A 23,745-nucleotide genomic window follows, 5' to 3' on the forward strand; every position below is an offset into this window, starting at 1 on the left:
GTAGAGATCTTTCACATCCTTTGTAAGGTGTATTCCCAAATATTTCATCTTCTTTTGCAGTACTGTGAAAGGAATAGAGTCCTTGACAGTTTTTTCAGCTTGGTTATTGTTGGTATATATAAAGGCTACAGATTTTTGGGTGTTGATTTTGTAGCCTGAGACACTGCTGTATTCCTTTATCACCTGTAAAAGTTTTGTAGTAAAATCCCTAGTGTTTTCCAGATATACGATCATATCATCTGCGAAGAGTGAAAGTTTGATCTCTTCTGACCCTATATGGATACCTTTGATCACCTTTTCTTCCCTAGTTGCAATGGCTAAAACTTCCATTACAATGTTAAAGAGCAAAGGAGACAATGGGCAACCTTGCCTGGTTTCTGATCTAAGTGGAAATGATTTCAATTTAACTCCATTCAATACGATATTGGCTGCGGGTTTGCTGTAGATGGCCTCTATTAGTTTAAGAAATGTCCCTTCTATACCAATTTTCTTGAGTGTTCTGATCATGAAGGTATGCTGGATATTATCAAAACCTTTTTCTTTATCAATTGAAACAATCATATGGTCCTTATTTTTTAGTTTGTTTCTGTGCTGTATTTGTAGACTTATGTATATTGAACCAGCCTTGAGACCCTGGGGTAAATCCCACTTGGTCATGGTGTATAATTTTTTTGATGTGTTGTTGGATTCTGTTTGTTAGGATCTTATTATTTTAGCATCAATATTCATTAGTGATATTGGTCTATAATTTTCTTTTCTTGTTGGGTCTTTCCCTGGTTTGGGGATCAAGGTGATGTTTGCTTCGTAGAATGTGCTGGGTAATATTCCTTCTTTTTCCTATATTTTGTTAGAGGTTTAGTAGTATAGGTACTAGTTCTTCTTTAAATGTTCGTTAGAAATCTGATGTAAAGCCATCTGGTCCTGGGCTTTTCTTTTTAGGGAGATTTTGTATAGTTGATGCTATTTCAGAACTTGATATAGGCCTGTTCAACATTTCCACTTCTTTCTGGCTAAGTCTTGGTAGGTGGTGTGCTTCCAGTTATTGGTCAATTTCTTTCAGATTTTCATATTTGTGAGAGTAGAGCCTCTTGTAGTATTCATTAAGGATTTTTTGAATTTCTGAGGGGTCTGTTGTTATTTCATCATTACCATTTCTGATTGATGAAATTAGAGATTTTACTCTTTTTTTCCTGGTTAGGTTGGCCAAAGGTTTATCTATTTTATTAATCTTTTCAAAAAACAGCTTTTGGATTTATTGATCTGTTGTATAATTCTTTTGTTTTCAATTTCATTTAATTCTGCTCTGATTTTGGTTATTTCTTTTCTTTTGCTGCTTTTGGGGTTGAAGTGTTCTTCTTTCTACAGTTGCTTGAGATGTTTAATTAAGTTATTGACTTTCTCCCTTTTTGTTTTCTTGAGGAAGTCTTGCAGTGTTATAAATTTCCCTCTTAGGACTGCCTTTGCAGTATCCCAGAGGTTCTGGTAATTCTTGTCTTGATTGTTGTTTTGTTTCCAAAAATATGGTGATTTCCTTCTTAATCTCGTCTGTATCCCATGTATCCTTCAGCATAAGGTTGTTTAGCTTCCATGTTTTTGAATGGGTACGCAGGTTCCTGTTGTTATTTAGTTCAACTTTTATTCCATGATGGTCTGAGAAGATGCAAGGAATAATTTCTATTTTTTAAAATTTGCTGAGGTTAGATTTGTGGCCTAGGATGTGGTTGATTTTGGAGTATGTTCTGTGGGCTGATGAGAAGAATGTGTATTCAGTTTTTTGGGGATGAAATATTCTGTAGATGTCTGATAAGTCCAGATGTTGAATGGCTGAGTTTAAACCTAAAATTTCTTTGCTTAGCTTCTTTTAGGAGGATATATCCAGGACTGCTAAAGGGGTGTTAAAATCTCCAACTACTATGGAAGTGGAGGAAATCGAGTTGCTCATGTCTGTTAGAGTTTCTATTATAAATTGAGGTGCATTCTGGTTGGGTGCATAAATATTAATAATTGAGATCTCATCATACTGAGTATTACCTTTAACAATTATGAAGTGTCCATCCTTATCCTTAATTGTTTTGATTGGTTTAAAGCCTATTGATTCTGTGAATAGGATTGCAATGCCTGCTTTTTTCTGTTTTCCATTTGCCTGGACTGTAGATGACCATCCCTTCACCTTGAGTCTATATCTGTCTTTTAATGTTAAGATGCAATTCTTGGATGTAGCAGATATGTGGCTTGAGTTTTTGTATCCAGTCTGCCAACCTATTCCTCTTTAGAGCACAATTTAAACCACTCATATTAATTGAGAGTATTGATAATAAGCCTTTCGAGAGACCTGTGGACATTTTTAATCCTTTTGCGACTGTGGAAGTTGGAATTTGATCAAAAATTTTCTGGGTGGGTTTACTTTTGTGGTGGAGAATTACACTGGTCTTTATGGAGGATAGGTCTAAGAATGTCCTGGAGAGCTGGTTTAGTTGTGGCAAATTTCTTCAACATGTGAATGTTGTTGAAGTATTTAATTTCTCCATCATAAATGAAGCTCATTTTAGCTGAGTATAGGATCCTGGGTTGAAACTTATTTTGTTTTAGGAGATTAAAAGTCGATGAACATCCTCTTCTAGCTTGAAAGGTTTCGGCAGAGAGATCTGCAGTTATTCTGATATTCTTCCCCTTGTAGGTAATAGTTTTCTTTTGTCTGGCAGCTTTCAGAATTTTCTCCTTCATATTAACTTTAGTGAAATTGATTATGATGTGTCTGGGGGATGTCTTATTTGGGTTGAGTCGTGCTGGAGTTCTGAAACTGTCTGCTATCTGAATTTTGGAATCACTTGGCATGTCTGGAAAGTTCTCCTTCATAATCTCATGGAGAAGAGACTCTGTGCCTTGTGAATCCACTTCGTCACTTTCGGGTATCCCTATAAGACGAATATTAGTTTTCTTCAAATTATCCGAGAGCTCTCTGAGAGAGTGGTCTGTTTTTGCTCTCCATTTCTCTTCTTCTTTGAGGGTTTGGGAGTGTTCGAAAGCTTTGTCTTCAATGTCAGAAATCCTTTCTTCTGCTTGCTCCATTCTGTTACCAAGGGATTCTACTGTGTTTTTCAGATCTTTGAGGGATGCAACTTCTTGTCTCAATGTGTCGAAATCTTTGGTCATTTGGTCTTTGAATCCGTTGAATTCTTGAGATAATGTTTGGAATTCTAATTCGATCTTTTTTGCTATCCAGATCCTGAATTCAATTTCTGACATCTCAGCTATTTGTTTGTGCATGGGGTCTTGTGCTTTTTCTGCCCCATTGATCCTTGGGGGAGTTGATCTACTCTGATTATTCATATTGCCAGAGTTTTTCTGTTTTTTTTTGCCTCATGATTGTTTTTCACCATTGTCTCTGGCTGTCCTCAGAGTTGTGGAGGTGTCTCTCTAAGATTAGACCCCAGCGGGATCACTCTATTGTTGCTGGATCTTTGTAGGGAGTGACCCTGTGTAGTTCCTTTGAGGCTGCTCTAGCTAGGGAGTTCTGGTTGTGGAAGCAGCTCTGGTTTGTGACACACCTGGATCCAGCAACAGGGCTGGGGGTGGTGTGCATGGTTCTGGGAGTGCCAGGCGCCCAGTGACTTTGTCACAGAGAGCCCAAGGCTCCAGCAGTCTCTGGCCAGGAGAAGAGTCTGCGCAGAGGCAGGGAGGGCTCCAAACGGCACACAGCTACCAGAGTCCCTGTCCAGATGAACGGGCTAGTGTGGAAGCTGGGAGGACACAGGAGGGAGGATGCAGGGTTGCGTGGCTCCCGCAGTTCCTGGTCAGGGAATGTGGAGGCCCAGTGGGTGCAGGTCACTGGTCAGGGGTCACTGCACCGCTCTTATGAAGGTCTGGGTGGCGCCAAACCCAGGAGTTTGAGATTGCTATGAGCTGGGACGTCATGGCACTCTACCCAGGGCAACAGCCCAAGGCTCCAGTGTGCCAAAACCATCTCACTCTGGCCCTAAGGATTAAGGGTGTAAGGCAGCTCAGTCCCCACCTTTAGGCTGCTTAGTCAGTAGGCTACTTTGACCCACCCAATGCTTGCTCTGAGACCCTGAGGGCGGAGCTTGCTGGGGCAGTTCTTTCACAATGGCTTCCTGTGCCCAGCTCAGTGGCTCAGTCTGGGGCCCCAGGCCATGCCCAAAGTTCTCCACACTCCTGCTCAAGCTCTCCCCAAGGCAGTTCAACTGAGTGCCAAGTCCAAGGACACCAAAATAGTTCACAGGTAAGGCCTTTTCGGTTTGCAGTCTCACTGCTGCTTGTACTTATGGTTGCTGGCGTGATTAGGTTGATCGAACACATGCAACCACTTGTCAGTTTTCCACTGTTTTTGTCCTCCTCTTGGGGTCCAGAAGTCCCTTGCTGGCTCCCTGTATCCTCAAAGGGATGATTATAGGCAGATCCCACTGGCCAGAGATACCTGGAGTCTTGTCTCCCCAGACTCACTGTTCCCAGTTGCAGGGAAGCTGTTACTCGGCCGCCATCTTTAATCTGTCTCTATCTGTGGTCTTTTAGGTTCCATAAGAATTTTGCTTCCCCCCCTCCAATTCTACAAAAAATGATGTGGTATTTTGTAGGAATTACATTGAATTTGTAGATTAGATTATTTTACACAGTATGGACATTTTTACAATATTGATTTTTTCCAATTCGTAAGCACAGAATGCTTTTTAATTTGCTTATATCATCTACAATTTCGTTCATAATTGTTTTGTAGTTCTCCTTGTTTTGTCTTTAACCTCCTTGGTTAAGTGTAGTCCAAGGAACTTTTTTTTTTTTTTTTTTGCATCTATCATAAATGAAATTGAGTTCATTGTTTGAATCTCAGTTTGGTTGTTATTAGTGTATAGGAATGCCACCAATTTATGCATGCTGATTTTCTAATCTGAGACCACTGAATTCATTTATCAATTCTAAGAGTCTTTTGTAGAAGTCTTTAGGGTTTTTTAGGTATAAGATCATATCATCAAAAAACAGGGATTATTTGACTTTCTTTTTTTCAGTTTGGATGCCCTTACTGTTTTTGTCTTGCCTGATTGCTGTGGCTGGAAATCCTAGTACTCTATTGAGTAGAATTGGTGAAAGCAGGTATCCTTGCTTGTTGTTCCAGTTCTTAGGGGGAATGCTTTCAACTTTACCCTATTTAGTGTGATGTTGGCTATGGATCTGTCATACACTTTTATTAATTTGAGGGCTGTTTCTTCTGTGCCTAGTTTGTTAAGAGTTTTTATCAGGAAGGGGTATTGGATCTTATCAAATGCTGTTTTCTGTAGCTATTGAGATGATTATATGCTTTTTGTTTTTAATACTGTTCATGTGATGAATCCCTTTATTTATTTTGCATATGTTGAACCATCTTTGCATTCCAGGGATGAAATTCACTTGATTGTGATAATTTATTTTTCTTTTTGTGTGTTATTGGATTTGGTTTGCTAGTATTTTGTTGAGGATTTTTGCATCTATGTTCACAATGGGTATTGGTGTATAGTTTTCTTTTTTTGTTGTGTCCATTCCTAGCTACGGTATCGGGTGATACTTGCTTCATAGGATGAGATAAAGAGGATTCCCTCCTTCCTGAGGTATGGAATATTTTCTTTATGTTAGGTACAGTTCTTCTTTATACATGTGGTAGAATTTAGCTGCAATCCATTGAGACATTTTTTAGGAGATTCTTTTTTTTTTTTTTATTGTTGGGGATTCATTGAGGGTACAATAAGCCAGGTTACACTGATTGCAATTGTTAGGTAAAGTCCCTCTTGCAATCATGTTTTTTTACTGATTTAATGTCACTGCTTGTTATTGATCTGTTCAGGATTTCTACTAAACTTCTTCCTGATTCAAATGCGGGATTTTGAGAGTTTCTAAAAATGTATCTATTCCCTCTAGATATTCTGGTTTGTGTGCATATAGATGTTCATAGTAGTTTTGGATGACCTTTTGTACCTTTGTAGTATCAAGTCTCCTATTTCATTTCTGACTGAGTTTATTTAATAATTTCTTGGTAAATATAGTCAATGGTTGGTTGATTTTGTTTATTTATTCAAAGAACCAACTGTTTGTTTCATTGCTATATGGGGAATTTTTTGCTTTGATTTTGTTAATGCTGTACTGATTTTTGTTATTTTTTGTGTTTTGCTAGCTTTAGATTGTTTTTTATTTTCTACCACCCTAAGTTATGACATTAGGTTGTTAATTTTTGATCTTTCTGTCTTATTGATGTAGGCATTTAGTGCTATTAATTTCCTTATTAACATTGATTTTTCTATATCCCATAGGTTTTGGTAGTTTATGTTGTCATTGTCTTTCAATTCAATTTTTTTAGTTTTCCATCTTAATTTCATCATTGACCTAAAGATCGTTTAGTAACAGGTCGTTTTAGTTTCTATGAATTTGTGTAGTTTTGTGAATTCCTCTAGAAATTGATTTCTAGTTATTATACTGTGGTCTAGAAAGTATATGGTATTATTTCATTTAAAAAAATTTGCTGAGACTTGTTTTACAGCCTAACATATGGTCTATCCTGGAAAATGGTCCATATGCTAATGAGAAGAATTCATAGTCTTCAGTTTTTGCATAGAATGCTCTGTAAATGTCTGTTAGGTTCATTTGTTCTAGACTTCCATTTAAATCCAATGTTTCTTTGTTGATTTTTCATGCCTTAATGATCTATCCAATTCTATCACTGGAATGTTGAAGTCCTCACTACTATTGTGTTGCTATTTATGTCATTTCTTGGATCTAATTGGATTTGTTTTATAAATTAAGGAGCCCAATATCTTCTTATTGAATTGATCTGTCATTATATAATTACCATCTTTGTCTTCTTTTTACTGTCTTGATTTATAGTCTGCTTTATCTTATATGAGACTAGTATCTTCTGTGTGATTTTGTTTTCAATTTGTAGGGAATATTTTTCCACCTGTTTACCTTGAGTCTGTGCAATTCTTTACATGTAAGTAAGTTTCTGAGCTATAATAAGCATTTGAATTATGTTCTTCCATCCATTCTGTCAATCTATATCTTCCAAGTAGGGCATTTAGATCATTTACATTTAATATTAATATTGGTAAGTCAGATACCATTCCAGTCATCATGTTTATTCTTACCCAGTTGCTTTGTATTCTCCCTTTTGTTAGTGTTTTATAAGGGCTATGAATTTTTTACATTAAGTGATTTTATGCTGGTGACTATTGACTATTCTTTTTGGTGTTTGGAGTAATTTTGATCATTTCATGAAGGGCAGTTCTATTGGTGATGAATTCCTTTAGTGTTTGCTTATTGGGGAAAGAATTATGAAACTTAGTTTTGAATCTTATGAGGCAGAACAAATTAGGGGTTTGTCATTAGTCTTCTTAAACAGAATAATTATCAACCAGGAACTTTGGCATAACAAACCCCTAATTTGTTCTGGCTCATAAGATTTCTGTTGAGAATTCTGTTAATCTGATGGACTTTCCTTTGTAAGTTACTTGATGCTTTTGTCTTGCAGCTTATAAGATTTTATTTTTTGCTTGGACTTTGTCCAAACTGATGACTGTGTGCCTTCATAATGTCCTATGTAGAGCAATCTTTCAGAGCTTCATTGACCTTCTTGGTCAATGTCTAAATCTCTAGAAAGACCCGGAAGTTTTCCTCCATTGTTCTCTAAAATGGGTTTTCTATATTTTTTGCTTTTTCTCCTTGTCCCTTAAGGATAACTGTTATTCTTATGTTTGGGTGTTGTACATAATCCCACATTTCTCAGAAGTTCTGTTCATTTCCTTTGATTCTTTTTTATTTTTTTTTTACTTTTTTTGTTATTAACTAGTCTTTTTATTCTCACTTTTCATTGTGAAATTACCAACAGATGGGGAAAAATATTCTTCACTGCTTGTTCCCTGAGCTAAAGCAATATAGTAACATTCAATTCACAGCTCAACAACATCCTTAGGAAGGGGTTACATTGTGTGATCTTTGACCATTGTTAAAAACACACACAAACACACACAATGGTTTTAAAAAAATGTATTTCTAGTATCAAAGAAAAACTTTTGGATTAAAAACTGAATCCAGACTAAGGGAAGATTTAGCTTTAAGCTTCTAATATAGTATGTACTTTCCTAAGTTTACAAAAGTGCTATTTCACAGAAAATTCTGCCACCATATGTGCTATGCAGAGAAATATAAAAAACGAAGTCATTTTCATTTGGACACATAAACTCTGATGAGCTCAGACCCTATTTCTTTGCTTCTTAAAACTTTGATTTTGTTCTGTTTTTTTTTTTTTTTTTACATATACATGTGTTTATTAGGTTTCCACTTTTTGCCTTCACAGAATTAAAAAGGCTTAAAATTTAATAACAATGTTTAAGATAAGGACTAGAAACAAAAACCTCATAAAGAACAAATGAAGATAAATACATTCAGAAAAGAAATCAGATGATTGCTGCATCAAAATATTAAGCAATAACAATAATAATAATGCAAAGAAAGTAACATTCACATTGTCAGATAAGAATATGTCTGTCTATTATAGAATGATTTGAGTCTGAGGTTCAGTATGGAATCATCAGTTAACTCCTTCTTATATTTTTTCCCAAAGTCTCAAAAATAGACAACTAATATTTATAAATAAAAGTTAAAGATAATTTAAAAAAACAGATCATACCAAATCTTATAGACAATAGAAAAAGAAGAAATACTTCAAAATCATTCTACTTAATCTGGATAAACCTTATGTTAAAATTGGAGAAAATGTATTATTATAAAGGGGAAATTACAAACATATTTCACTTATAAATGAGGATGCAATATCCTAAACAACATATTAACAAGTTGAATTAAAAATTAATGTTTAAGTAATGTACTTTGGTAAAAATTAAATCCAATTTATGTGAGAATTAGTCACTATTTTCTTTTCTTTTCTTTTTTATTTTTTCTTCTTTTCCTTGCTCTTACCCCCTCCCTCCTTCTCTGTCTGGTTTCCCCTTACCCCATGCCCCACAATGTCATTAATTTTCATTAATTGTCCTCATATCAAAGTTGAATACATAGGATTCATACTTCTCCATTCCTGTGATGCTTCACTAAGAATAGTGTGTTCCACCTTCATCCAGGTGAGGACAAATGCTGCAAAATATCCATTTTTTGATGGCTGAATAATATTCCATGGTGTACATATACCACAGCATACCAATCCATTCCTGAATCCCAGAATATTTGGCATTTAAAAAATTTCTTTTTGGTTGGAGTCCATTGCTGGAGAGTTAGTATGATCCTTTGGGGTTTTAAGAGAGGTTGTTTTCTTCATATTAACAGAGTTTTTATGCTGCTTCCTTCCCATTTGGAACCTCCTTCTGCAACTCAAATCAGATAGTTTCATAGATCACCTGTTCTTTGCTGGGAACTCCATCGCTCATTGTAGAAAGGAAGAAGTAAACCGCCTTTCAGCTCATGCAGGTAGGAATCAATTATGGTGTTACTGGTACTTTGAATCAGTTGGGACATTAGGCCCCTAAGAGAGTGTCCAAATGCCAGCAATTGTGGACTAAGTGAATTAATTCCTAGATTCCAGTCTAGAGGAACCAGACTGAGATCTGTTTAGCAAACTTGTCCTCCAGCCTCACTGAGTACAGGCACTAGATATATGAAGGGTGAAGTGGTCTCCTGTTCCAGGAGAATGCTCAGGCAGGAGAAGGGCAGATGCAGCTTGAGCTTGCAACAGAAGAACAAGAGGAACTTTCCTCTTGGTGAAATTAACAGAGGTAGGCAGCTACACAATATAAAGTTCACTAACATTTCCATACTTTGACTGTGACAATGGTCTCTGTCCTTCGGGGACAGAGTGCTCAGATTCCTAGCTCCCACCCTGACCAAACTTGGTCACATGAAGGGCTGTCAGACTGACTATGGGCTGTGGCTGAAATGTGTGCCAGAAACTCATTTCCAGGAAGGTAGACAGGAAAGACAGGAAGCTGAGTGAGAGGACTGCTGGACATTTTTCCAGAAAAGGAACTCACAGGGAATCCCACAGGCATCCGAGCCTGCAGCCACTGCACAGCACTGAGAAGGGGTAAAAGAGCCCAGGTGTTTCCATGTACTCCAGGTAGATCTCCACCAACCTTTTGTAGGCTGCAGCTGAGCCTGAGATGATTTTTCTTAGTTTCTCACTGACATTGATGCTGCCTGTCTGGCTGGGACTCCAGCCTTTCCAGTTAAATGTCCAAAGCATTATTTTGTGAGTTTGACATTCCCCACCCCGGGGTGGAGTTTGAGCTTCACATAGCTGTAGCCCTGACCTGGCTGGGAAGGGAAAGGCAGGGAAGCCAGGATTTCCAGCATGATTGTCCTTTGTTTGTTCTGTGGATCGTCTTTTTCTTTTCTTTTCTTTCTTTTTCTTTTTTTTTTTTATCACAATTTCATTCTGTTGAGGTTTTCCTGGATTTATTCAGTGGTTCTTATTAAATATTTATTTCCCTTTAGTAGTAATTGGGTACATTGAAAATTACTCTTTTTTGGTTTATTTTTCTTACTTGGTTATAGTTCAAATAATAATTTTTTAATAATTTATTTCTCTCTTTCTCTCTTCCTCTCTTCCTAACCAAGTTTTATTCTTTAATTTGAATTTTCCTTATAGTTTTTTCTGATAAATGGTTGATTGTTTAGGGGAACTTTTCTTATTCGGGGTTTATTAAGTCCCATTTTCTTATCTTTCAAAGTAACAATTGCATGGCTTTGTTAGTTTTATTTTTCTGTTAATTTGGGGGTATTAAAATAGTTTGGGGAATTTCTTCTTTGATGGTGTCCTATTTTTTTTACTGTAGCAAATTTGTATTTTTAAATGGTGTTTGTGCACATGTCCATGTGTATGTGTGGTGTGGTGAGAAAGGATTTGTGTGTTCTCTGATATTTCTGATTATCTTGGTCTTGTGAAATCCTAAATTCTCATCTTTTGTATATTTGTACCCTTCACCACTCAATTTCCAAAGGGCTTCTCTTTCTTTTTTCTTGGTTTTAAAAAAAAAATCCCATAAATTTTGTATTTTGAAGTCTGTCACTTAGAGTCATGCCCATTTTTAAGTCTCTTTCCTATTGAATGTTAGACTGTGCTCTGATCTAAAAAAAAAAAAAAAAAAAAACCTTAAAAATGTTTAATATTTTTACACTAAGTATGGATATAAGCTTTTATGCAGCATTTTTATGTCAACACTATTCCCATGACTAAATCTCCTATTCTTGCTTCCCGCAGTTTTTCCTGGCCTGCCTTTACAATAGAGAGAAAATGTGAAAGATTGCTTACTAAAATATGGTGCATTTGAAAATGTATTTTTCACTTATTTTGAAGTGAAAGTATTTCATATCTTGAAATTATGCTGAAGATGTAGTTTATTTTTAGTTGTTTTTCTATATTGTTTTCAACTATCTAGAATTCAAAAGTTATTAATTTTGAAGGAAGTTTTGTCTTTGTGTTCTCTTAGGTTCAGAAACACTACATTCTTTTGAGGCAGTCTTCTGTCTCCACTTCCTTTGTGACAGTCCTATCTCTTTAGCAGTCCTCTAACTGCCCCTGTTGCCTTTCATGGGTGCCAGAACAATCAATTTATGATGGAAGAGCGGCCTCTGTCCCGAGAGATAGCATGTGTGGCTTGATCTGCTCTTCCCTTTCCCTATGGCTTGTTTAAAAAGGTTTCATTGAATTTCTTGCATGTTGTGCTGCTTGGGTGTACAAAATATTGGCAATGTTTTATAATAAGTAGCAAATCATTATTATGCACTGCAGTGTTCATCGTATTACCATTAATCATCGTAAATTCACTGAGTGTATTCACACAAATAAGGTAGGTAATTTCAAAGACAGTTTTATTCATGAAACTTTCAATTTATTAATGTGATTTCACCTTTAAAGATACTTGGAAAAGTTAAATGATGTTTTTCAATATCAGCATCAAAAAAACTTTATGGAGTCTCAGTTCGGCAGAGAGCTCTTCTAAAGCTCATCTTTAGAAAACTATAAAGGATGAGAAATTTGCCTTTGGTACTCTCATCCTCCCTCATTTTGTAGCCACTAGTCTACTCCAAATTCTCAAGCTGAAATACTCCCACTGGCTGTCCAGAATCCCCACCCATCCTTGACAGACTTTAACTTTAGGTATACACTCTAATTTCTCTCCTTTGATTAAACTTTAATCTCAAATGAAAAGCATCAATATATTGTGCCTTTTGGAGACATTAATATATGATTAGGAAACATTGTATCTTAACCCCCTAAAAATTAAGTGCTAATAGTGCACATTTGGGCACTATAGTAAAATAACTGACAGATGTTTATGGCATATTTCAGTTCATTTTACCTGGACAACTGTTTCTCTTACTCTTTGATTTTAGGGACATATCTTCTGAGACAGGAAATACTTTCAAACATTGGCTTCACCATGTAATATTTGGATGTTTTTGACAATAAACTAATTTTGAACTTTATTACCACTTCTATAAAAATGAGAAAAATACTGCCTCCCTGACAGATCACGTTGAGGTTAAAGAAAAAAGGGTGTGCCATTTTAAATTCTGATTCTCATCTTTAAAATGAGGACAAGATCAACAATTATTTGACGATGAAATAGAAAGACATATGAAAAACATCTTAAATTAGTTGACACATGAAGCTACCTAATAAACATAGTTCTCCTTACTGACTTACTGCAGCCCTATCCAACCAATTATTTACAAACCAAAAGAAGACAATCTTAATTGGAAATGCACAAATTTGATTGTTTAGGCTATACCCACCCTTTGTAACCACAGGCATGTATATTTACGAGAGAAGGAAGGGAGAGACCAGAGAAAACAATGGCACTCATGGGGCTCTTGTTCTTTCTCCCTACTCTATATGAGGTCTCAGATAGGGGGATGATGCTGGAAATGGAGCACATGAACTGGAACACACCACTTGGACAACACTGCAAAGACTTGGTGACACACTACTTCCTGTGGCAAGGAAGCAACACAGATGGGATAAAATATTGCTGTTCCCCCCATCAGAGCTTCCCTCTATTGCTAAGGTGACTGTGGTAGATGAAATCATGACCTTTCTGCAAAAATATCTGTGTTTAAGTCCCTGACACCTATGAATGTCACCTTATGTAACAAAGTCTTTACAAATGTGATTAAGAATCTTGAAATGGAAGATCATCCTTGATAATCTGAGTTGTCCCTAAGTGTAATCCCAAGTGTCTGTATAAGGAGTTATGGAGAGATTACAGAACTAAGCAGTGAAGACCAAATGACTACAGGAGGCAGAAACTGGAATGATACAGCCACAGCCAGGGAATATGGGAAGCTACTAGAAATCAGCAGAGCAAAGGATGGGGCAGGATGTGGTGACTCATGCTTATAATCCTATCACTATGTGAGGCCAAGGCTGGAGGATCACTTGAGTCTAGGAGTTCCAGACCAGACTGGGCAACATACCTAGTGGCATCTGTATGAAAAATAAGAAAATTAGTTGGACATGGTTGTGTGTGCCTGTAATATCAGCCATTCAGGGGCCTGAGGCAGGGGGATAACTTGAGTCTAGGAGTTTGAGGTTGCTGTGAGCTATGATGATGCCACTGCACTCCAGCTTGAGCAACAGAGTAAGACCCTGTCTCAGAGCAAAAAAAAAAAAAAAAATAGTCTTGCTGACACCCTGATTTTAACCTGGCAATGGTGATTTCAGACTTATGATTTGGAAAATAAATGTTCAGTGTTTTAAGCTGCAGAGTTTGTGTTAGTTTGTTACAGTAGACCTAAGAAACAAAGGCAATGACTGAAGAGCACATTAATTAAAAACATCTGCACTGAAGTCAAAGCAACTCACAACTGTAAAATTGCAAATCCCAGATGTCACAGAAAATAATCTGGGCCTTTTCCTTCCCCTTATCTCTCGGTGCCGATCTGCTCTGATGGCCAGTCTCCCATCAGCCAATGAAGTCCCTCCTATCCAGATGTTTTTTTAGCACCTCTGCTGATAGTTCTGCCTTACACTGTGCTACTCCTCAGTTACCTACACATATATTAATCCTGGGTGTGAATTCTGCCTTTTGAAGCAAAAGTAAGTAAAATAATCAATTAAAAATCATCCCTCAGATATTGGAGAGCAGCCTTACTGACCTACTGAAGCTCCAGGACCCCGTGCTCTGTATCCTAGAATCCTCCATTCTTTCTCATATGATACCATCATGTCACTCTTCCATCCTCTGGTATATACTCCCATCTGATATCTAAACTGTATACAGTGGAGCTGCTTGTTGAATACCATGCTCCTGTTATAGCCTGCCCAACAGAATAAGTAGTAGATGGACTCAACAAACCAATTAATTCTTTGTTTTTTTGAGAGAGAGAGAGAGAGAGGCTCACTATGTCTCCCCTGGTCGAGTGTCGTGACGTTATAGTAACCTCAAACTCCCGGGCTTAAGCGATTCTCATACTTCAGCCTCCCAGTACTTGGGACTACAGGCACCCACTACAATGCCCGGCTATTTTTTTGTTGCAGTTGTCATTGTTGTTTTAGCAGGCCCGGGCCGGATTTGAACCCATCAGCTTCGGTATATGGGGCTGGTGCAGTAACCCCAGTGCTATGGGCGTGGAGCCCAAACCAATTAATTCTTCATCATATATTACCTGAATATACTCTTGCTTCCTTGTGGTTAGAATAAGCAGCAGTCGAGTAATTCCCCCAAAATCTATTTCATGGGAATTGTTAAGTTTCCTCAAACCCATGCTTACTGTTCACGCTGTCAGTTTTGCTTGATAAATTTCATCTTATTAATTTGTTCTTGTATTTTCAATCTTCATTTCATCATGTATCAATCAATTCTTCCTCCTAGCCTTAAATGCAAACATTTTCAATAAGTTCTGTTTATTTATTAAAATATTTCTTGAACCACTAACATATAATAGATATTATTGGTAGTAAGATGCTTAAAGATTCTAACCTCCAAAAGATTACATAGTATTGGTGCATTCTTATAGGTTGATAAGCTTGATCTTTTTATCTGCTATGTGTTACAAAAGAGGAATTATAAACTGCTGTTCATGTAATAAAGGAAGGCACTTATAGAAAGAGGGAATGCTTGTCAGAGTTCCCATCATGACTGAATTTTTACTCTTCCTTTGTCTCTTCCATTCCATCCCCCAGGGCTGGCAGTCACTGGCTGGGTAAGCAAGGCCTCAAGTATCTTTTTGCTCCAGAAGTCTCAAGTGTTTTAATAAAATAGACACCTGTTAGAAGAAGATAGGAATCAGCTCAGCCAGATTTCCTTTAGTCAATTTAGGTGGAATTTGAGTATCAGAATAAATGATGATTTTAATGAGTTATATAATTTATTCAAAAAGTGGAAACCATGTGTACATACTTATGTAGACTAATTAAAGAATGAAGAAGTAAATCATTGAAAAAAAGTTCTTTCTTTTAAGTTGCTGTCAACTAAGAATATATGTATATGTGGGTAGGCATGTGTATGAGGTAATGGAAATAGAAAGTCACTCTAACAACCATCCTAACAGCCACAGATTCAGGTAGAGAATTATCAGAGCAACATTTTATTGAGGAATAGGATATTTACATGCTTTCCAAGTATTTCTTCACAAAATATCTTTTGATTGTAAGAGAAAAATATGGTCACATCACAGTGGAGAAACCTGGCAGACATCACCTCCATTAAGTGATCAAAGTCAACATCACCAGAAATAGGATAAATGTGTATCATGTGTTTGCTGGTGTGATATCCTAGGAAGAATGTAGCATCCTTTTTGTGGTATTTTTCAATAAATTCAATGTCTAAATAGGATCATGAAGAAACTTCAGTTAAGTCTAAGTTGAGAGACAGTCTATAAAATACTTCACTTGGACCAAAAATATAAAGATCACAAAAAGAAAAACAAACAAACAGAAAACCTTTAATACTGAAAAAAACTAAAAATATATAATGATTAAATGCAATATATGATTCTGTATTGAATCCTGAGTTAGAAACAAAAAATCTGTAAAATGGCAATATTGAGCCCTTGAACTGGACTGTGCATTAGATATTAGTGCACAAGGGTGAGAATAAACTCATCCTTTCTCTGTAGCCCCACCCCAACACCTATGACCCTCGGAAGCTGCAATGAATTCGCAGATGAATGTAGGAAGGTGTTTTTATTTTATAGGAAATATACATCAAAATGTTTAGGAGTAATAGAGCATCATATCTCCACCATCACTGACTTAATTAAAAAATTACAATAATGTGTACATATATGTACTATATAAAGAATGGTGTGCTCCCACTTAGCAGGCACAATGTAAGGTATGAGGCACACCTCGTGGGTGTGGAACACAGCTGTACGACAGACTCTACCTAACAAATGTATACATTATGACCTAGTTGTTTGTATCCTCACATTAATCTGAAATTTTTGAAAAAATGTTGCCAATGTGGAAGTCTAGGTAAAAAGTGTTATTCTTGTAATTTCTCTGTATGCTCTTTGTAAATTCAAAATTATTTCAAAATAAAGACTTAAGAGAAAAAAAGAAAATTTTTTTGCTCCATGGCAGGAAATGGGTTACTGGTAGCATGTTGTGGCAGTTATTTGCAGGAGAAGCAAATATTGAGATCACTGTGCTACTAGCTGCCCCTTTCTTTGCATAATGATTTATGTCACGTATACATCATATTGTTTAAATAGAATCTGTAAGAATGTCCATGAAAATGGTAACAGATTGCTTCTTAACTTTTTTGAAAGATAAAATGAGAAAGTGAAGTGCCAGTATTTGTGTAGACAGATAAAATTAAAAGAACTTTAAAATCAGTAATTTTAACCTTAGGGAGGAAGGTAGCCTTTTTTTTTTTCTCTTAGTGTTTCATAAAAAACCATTTCTCCTCTCCTTACCCTCAACTTTCAAACCCATTCCTGAGAGGAGCCAGAAAAGTCTCAGTCACAGCCCTGGATACACCTGCATTTTTCATTAGATGGGGTAATCTGCAGAACACTTTTACAAAATGGGAAATATTAAAGGTGCTTTACCTTTGAGTAGACTTGTCTCCTTAAGACTCTGTCTTTCCAGCTTTGAACGAACCTAACAAGCAGATACTTACACAGAGAATAAACTCACCCTAACACCTGTGACCCCAGAAAGCTGCAATGAATGCAGAATCCAGAGATGTGGAGACTAGGATTTGTACCTTCAGTGACTTTATAAATCACTTCTGCTCTAAGACTCTTTAGTTTCCCATTTATAAAGGGAGTTGGTGAACTAGGTATTCCATCTCTAACATGCTATGAGCATTTACAGTCATTGAATCCTCTTTGTTATGACAGTAATTAGTAGTTCCTTTCTGGATTACTTGGAGCATTTTTGAAAGGTTTATAGCTTATTCTTGATGCAGATAAATGTTTTTTAGAATATTTGTTTTGCCTTTCATGAATAAAAAGGTGATTGAATAAAGCATGCATTCATCATTCCATTTATTGCTGTGGAACAACAAGTGTAATTTATAAACCAATAACACTTCAGGGAGTGCTATACACATGTTTGAAAAGAATATCTTAAATTAATGGGAGGCCAAGAAGATACTAATCCAGCAGCCCCCAGAGGAAGAGCTAATAATACAACCAGAGAGGAAACTTGGATACATTTTATTGGCTCAAACAGAAGGTGCTATGTTACTTTTACTGGAACTCTAATAAAGGGGAGAAAAAAAGGTCACCTACTCTGGGTTGGTCTCACCCTGTTTCCTAAGATGTTTGAGAATGAGAGGGTCAAGTTATCACAACAGGTTCCAACTGCAATCCAAGAAAATTCTGAGTGTATATTAAAGGACACATCTAAAGATATCTACTCTTTTATGTACTATTCATAGAAATATGGTTTTTCTGTATTCAAGATATTCCTGGTAAAGCTGTAGGAATTAGTGAAAAGCTAGAAGGGACCCATTTTAGAATTACCATTGCCATGGGAGAGGACATCCTTTCAGAATTTGGAATTAATGAGAATGACTTGGGAATTTTTGTCTGTGACTTTTAAATGGTTTAATTTGTAAACTTGCTATTTAGCCTGTAGCATCATAAAAATGATTCCTGTTCCTCGACTACCCTTCATTCTCTGGTTGCACAAGCAAATCTCAAACAACTCACTGGAATATAATTTATGCTTCAACTTCCTTGTATTCTTGTTGTGGTCACATAATTTCCCATATTTACAGGTATAGTTAGAACTAAACTATCTTAGAGTATCTTACCTCTTTTGTTTACTCCAGGTATATTAAAAAAACTAGGAGGATAGAATAATTAAGCCTCAGAGCAAATAAGATAAACAAATGTGAGTTCATGTACTATTAAAGCTATGTACTGTGCAAAAGAGAGCCATGTATGATATTTTGCAAGACCAATTTACTCTTAATTTACAAAACTTTGTAATTAGTGTGGGTATTGTGAAGATTACATGAGTTAATATATCTAATGCACTTAGAAAATGCCTGATATACAGTAAGCATTCAATAATTTTTATTTTTTAATTTCCATGCCACTAACACACTAACAACTGAAAAGGGAGCAAAGAATTGCAATGAGTGGGTGAACTCAAAATAAAAATTTTAAAGAATCTAATGAGATGATAGTGACATAATCAAAATTAGACCTAAGAAATCAAAACAAAGCCATTGTTATTCATTTCGTTTTGTTATTCATCAGATCCAAATACATATAAGCAGAGTCAGAGGCATCACTATTATAGTACATTCTAGCAGTAATAATTGTTAATAACTTTGAGGCATCAAGAACAGTTGAAGTAATATCCAATATCCTCGGTCTATGAAAGCATGCAAATTGTAATAAAAATTTATAGACTCCCATCCAATCTGGTTATTATTTTAATGTTACTATTTCACTTATAAACTCTTTGTAATCTAGAAAACTTATTTCTAGAACCTTTGGCTAATGACAAACCTTTACTCTAGATTGTAAAGGTTTATTTAAATTATGTTCATATATTTTAGTAGTTTCTTGACCCAAGGTTTAGCTGCCCAACTAGACACCATATTTCTCAAGGGCAAAGAAGCATCTCTGGATATATTAATCTCAAAGTCCTTGACATAGGAATGGGTATTTAATTTCTCTTTATCTTATATTTAACAAAATGGTAGATTGCTTTTTGCCCGTTTGATGCGTGGTAGAACTTCAGGTCACCTACAGAGAAAAGTAGAGTCAGCATTCAATTGCTTGCTTTGGATTTTCTTTAGTAAATGCATCCCTTAAGTTAGTGTCAAGAAAAGCAACACCATGAAGGGATTCTAGTGACAGAAATTTGTTGAGGTGGGCTCTAAGGAAAAGAGGTTTATGATATAGAGAATGGGAGAGGGGAAGAATGGCAGACAGAGATGTTCTCTTTACCAGAGACTGGCTACACTTTGACCCACAGGAGCAGAGTTTGGCCAACAGAGTTGCATTTTTTTGAACCTGTGAGTCAGTTGGTCACTGCCTTTGCTGCAGCCTGGCAAGGGTGCAGATAGAAAGATTCCATTCCAGATAAAGGTCCTGAATGAGAGGTAGTGTTACTCCCATTCAGCAGAAGGCAATTATTAAAAAAGGGGGGCAACTCTGAGCAACTACTAGCAGCAACCATCGTCACTGGGGGGCCACGCACTCAGAGATGAGTGCCCTGTTAGGGAAAGCAAATATTAGTGGAGCAAAAGCAGAAAACACTAAAGTCTACCCCCTTATACTGCTCAAATTCACTTGCTTCTCATGTTAAGTGTCCAGGAACTCACATTGTCCAGGAATGGACAATTGTTCACAATTCCTGGGAAAACTTAAAAGAGAGGAAAGCACTGCTGGTGTGGTTGGTTCTGAAGATCTAATGCTGTTCCTTGTCTCTCTCACCCATCCAGACACCCCACATCCTCAACCAGCACTTCTTCTTGGCTAGGTAAGTTGCCCAATGGAGTAATGTAGACCCTCATCTGTGACAGGTAGGACCCCCTGATACTATGCCTTTCTCCTGGTAAGGATATGTATTCACTCTCTTATAGGTAGAGCTCAAGAGCATTAACATATATTCCCATGGGTCACCTGTATATCAGGTATATTTTGTTCACTCCCAGTAACAGTGCTCCCTCTTCATAATAATGGCCATGATATTTTTACTTTTTTGTGTTTGCTGGTCTGTTGGCAGGGGGAGACCAAAGTGAACTTGAGGTAACTTCACCTTTTCTAGTATATTTACTGCACCCCCTGGTGGGGGCATCTTGCCTCTGAGCCCCTTTCATCATGAGAGGATACAGATAGAATTCAGGCATCTATGAACCAGAAAGTAGGCACTCATCACACACTGAACACCAGACACTAAATCTGTTGGTATCTTCACCTTGGACTTCCCAGCCTTTAGAACCATGAGAAGTAAATATCTGGTGTCTATAAGTGCCCTGGTCTGTGATACTCCCTTGTAGTAGCCTCATAGACTAAGAGGAGAGCAGAGAACAGTAATGACTTAATTTCTCAACAAGGCTAGTACCCTCTCATCAGTGCATTTTTCAATTACTTTGTTAAACAAGAGGTACTCTGGCTTTCCTAAGAGTGTAGGTCAAGTGCTATGCCTTCCAGTCTTACATATTAAACTATATTGAACCCATACTCACATGCTGAGTCCTCTGGGAATTAGATTCTTTCCTCCATAGCAGTGGTTCTCAACCTTCCTGATGCCACAACCCTTTAATAAAGTTCCTCATGTTGTGGTGACCCCCAACCATAAAATTATTTTCATTGCTACTTCATGAATTTTATGGTTGGGGGTCACCATAACATGAGGAACTGTATTAAAGGGTCACAGCATCAGGAAAGTTGAAAACCACTGCTCTACAGTTTTCCACAGAAGTTTATGCATCTCCTTGGTAATTGATAAGCGCCATTTCAAACTTTTCTCAGGGCTCATGCAAGGAGTTAGTATGGAAGTCTGCCCTTCTTCCTCCTTTATGCAATTTATATCTCTCAGATGTGTCACAGTCTACTTAGATGAACACTCTACTGGTACCTACTGGTACCATGCTACCAGTACATGTGAGACATATCCTAAAACATCTTTTGTATATCGCCCCTCTTATTCCTTGAAAGACAATGTATTTTCCCACTGTATTATGCTAGCATTTAACACCACTTATAAATCTGATGGCAAAGAGAGAAGGTAAAAACAGATCATGAGGACGGAAAGCTTTGCTACGGAAGGCTTCTCTCATTTGAGGCTCATGCATAGTTCTCAAGCAAAGAACAGAGGACTGTATTTTTCAATAAGGAGGGTTTGTTTCAGGTCTGGAGTATTCAGGGGAATCAGGACTTTTAAGGGTCTGAAGTGTATCTATCTGCCTATTCGTGTAACAAGATTCAGGATTCCATTTCTTTCCTATCTGAGCCATGATTTTAGCATAGTAGGTCTTCTTAGCCTAAAATTTTACCTTTCTCTGAAGTTATCCATTCATGATAGAATGATCTTTAATTCTGCCTGTCATTCAGCTGCCAGGCATGAATGTTTCTGTAAATGCTTTTAAATTGCTAATTATTCAATCTGACCCTGTCATGTTCCTCTCATCAATAAATCAATAGCCCTTAGAAATAGTCAGTCCTTTCTAGAGTCCTTTTTCCCATGTCTATCAATTGTCAGAGACTTTGCACCATCTAGTGCCTGTCTTTCCTCCTGTACCTCCTTCCAGTTTGTCATAGATGGAAGTCTTGACTATTAGATTGTCCAGGACTACCAATTGTTCATCTACCACTCCAAGTAGGACTCTTGTTGACATCAGCTGGTGAATTGTTAGTCTCCAGGATTCTCTATTTAGTCTTCTTTCTAAGACCACATTTGTATTAACTGTCTTAACTCAACTTCCCTAGAACCCAAAACCTAAAACTTAAGAAATTCTTATGAAAGTGACTTATCAAGGGTATACTCTTAGTGAAGGAGGAAATGGAAGCTATATAGGGCAGAAAAAGTGAAGTAAGCAAGGGTGTGATCTTTACTGGAGTTTAGCTTCAGTTTAATTTTATAGGGAGCTCTTATATGTGAATTGTACTAAGATTTGGTCCTGTGTTGAGGCAAGGGGCAGCCTTTGGTTTCCTATTCAGTTAGTCATTCACTACTGGTTGTCCAGGGAGTATGACACCCAGAGCAAGGTTTGGCCAAGGACAATTTCTCAGAGAAGCAGGTAGGTAACAGTTAGCAATTAACAAGGGAAGGAGATCTGGCAAGACAGTAAGAAAACCTATTACAATGTGTAATATAAAAGTGGGAACTTGTGTTCCACGGAGTTTTGGGGTCATTCCTTTAAAAATGAGTCAAACAGTTCAAAGAAAGACTAAATAATAGCTTTAAAATCTAATAAACTCACAGTCTTTTTGTTGTTGTTGTTGTTGTTTAGCAGGCTCCGGGTTCAAACTCCCCACCATTGGTGCACAGGGCCGGTGCCCTAACCATTGAGCTACAGGTGCCCAGCCAACTCATACTCTTTTTAGATTGCTTGCAGGTAACTATGACTTTTAAAGTATTTACTACTGGGACAAATCAGTGTTACTAATAATTTAGTTTTTATAGGTTGTTTGGATTTTCTTAAATAAAAATTGTGCTAATGCATTGATATTCATGAATCATTCATTTAACAAATGATTATTGAATACTTCCCATCTGCTAAGCAGTGGTTAAGAGCTGAATTCTTTATCAGTTTGCCTTTAATTGTTTAGAAAATAAGATGTTTCCATGTTCTTTTGATGCATTATTTTTATGCATCAAAATTAGGTTGTTTATAAGATAATAAATACATCATGTTTTTATAATACTTATTCTTTATGAAAGTTGTGTCTTTCTATATAGTGAACCTTTTTAGATCTAACAAGGCAAGGGTAGATACCAAAACAGAAGTTATTGTATTATAGCCATTTCAATTCTCTTAAAGCATTTTGAAATTGAGTTCACCAAATATGTATTAAGTGCTTACTATATGAAACTTATGTCTTTAGCATCATGAGGGAGAAAATATTGATAATTTAGTCTTTTCAGGGTATTACAATCTAGTGATCTTATGGGAATTTTATGTAGTTGATGCAAAACATAATTAGAAAAAACACATTTTTTACAAAAAATTGTATGTATATAAAAACTCAAAACACACAGCACCACAGGTATATGCCTAAGTGCCTTAGGCCACAGTAGATATGTTGTTAGGGGATCAAGCCTGGAAGAATTTCATACAATGTCAGTAAGATACTTGGAAGCTATGACTTTCACTTTTGTTTTTCTTTTTAATTGAAAGGAGAAAAAAAAAAAAAAGAAACCTTTGTTGTTCCAAAAAAACCCCTTTGGTGTCTTTTCCAAAATTTTTATGAATGCTGTTTTATTTTTAAACAGTAGTCATCAGTTATCCACCAAGCAGAGGGCCATGATATTACGGATAACCTGAATGAATAAGGTGTTATTATACACATTAACAGAGACCAGGTTGCACCAAATAGTACTAGGTTGTAAATAGGTGTTTTAATTACTTGAACCACCTACACTGACCATAAATCAAGTCTCATATTTCTTTGTATTAAGTATGCAGACAAAGAGGGTGTTCTATAGCGTTCTGTATAATGTGGGGAGGGGGTCAGGGCATCTAAGGAAAGCCAGTGTAGAATGTCAAAGAAAAATAGGCTGTGAAGAAAATAAAAAAGCCTTAATTAGGTATAAAGGTCTAAATGGCATCAATGCTGACA

This window comes from Nycticebus coucang, chromosome 19 (genome assembly GCF_027406575.1).
Source record: "Nycticebus coucang isolate mNycCou1 chromosome 19, mNycCou1.pri, whole genome shotgun sequence".
In the NCBI taxonomy this organism is placed as follows: Eukaryota; Metazoa; Chordata; class Mammalia; order Primates; family Lorisidae; genus Nycticebus; species Nycticebus coucang.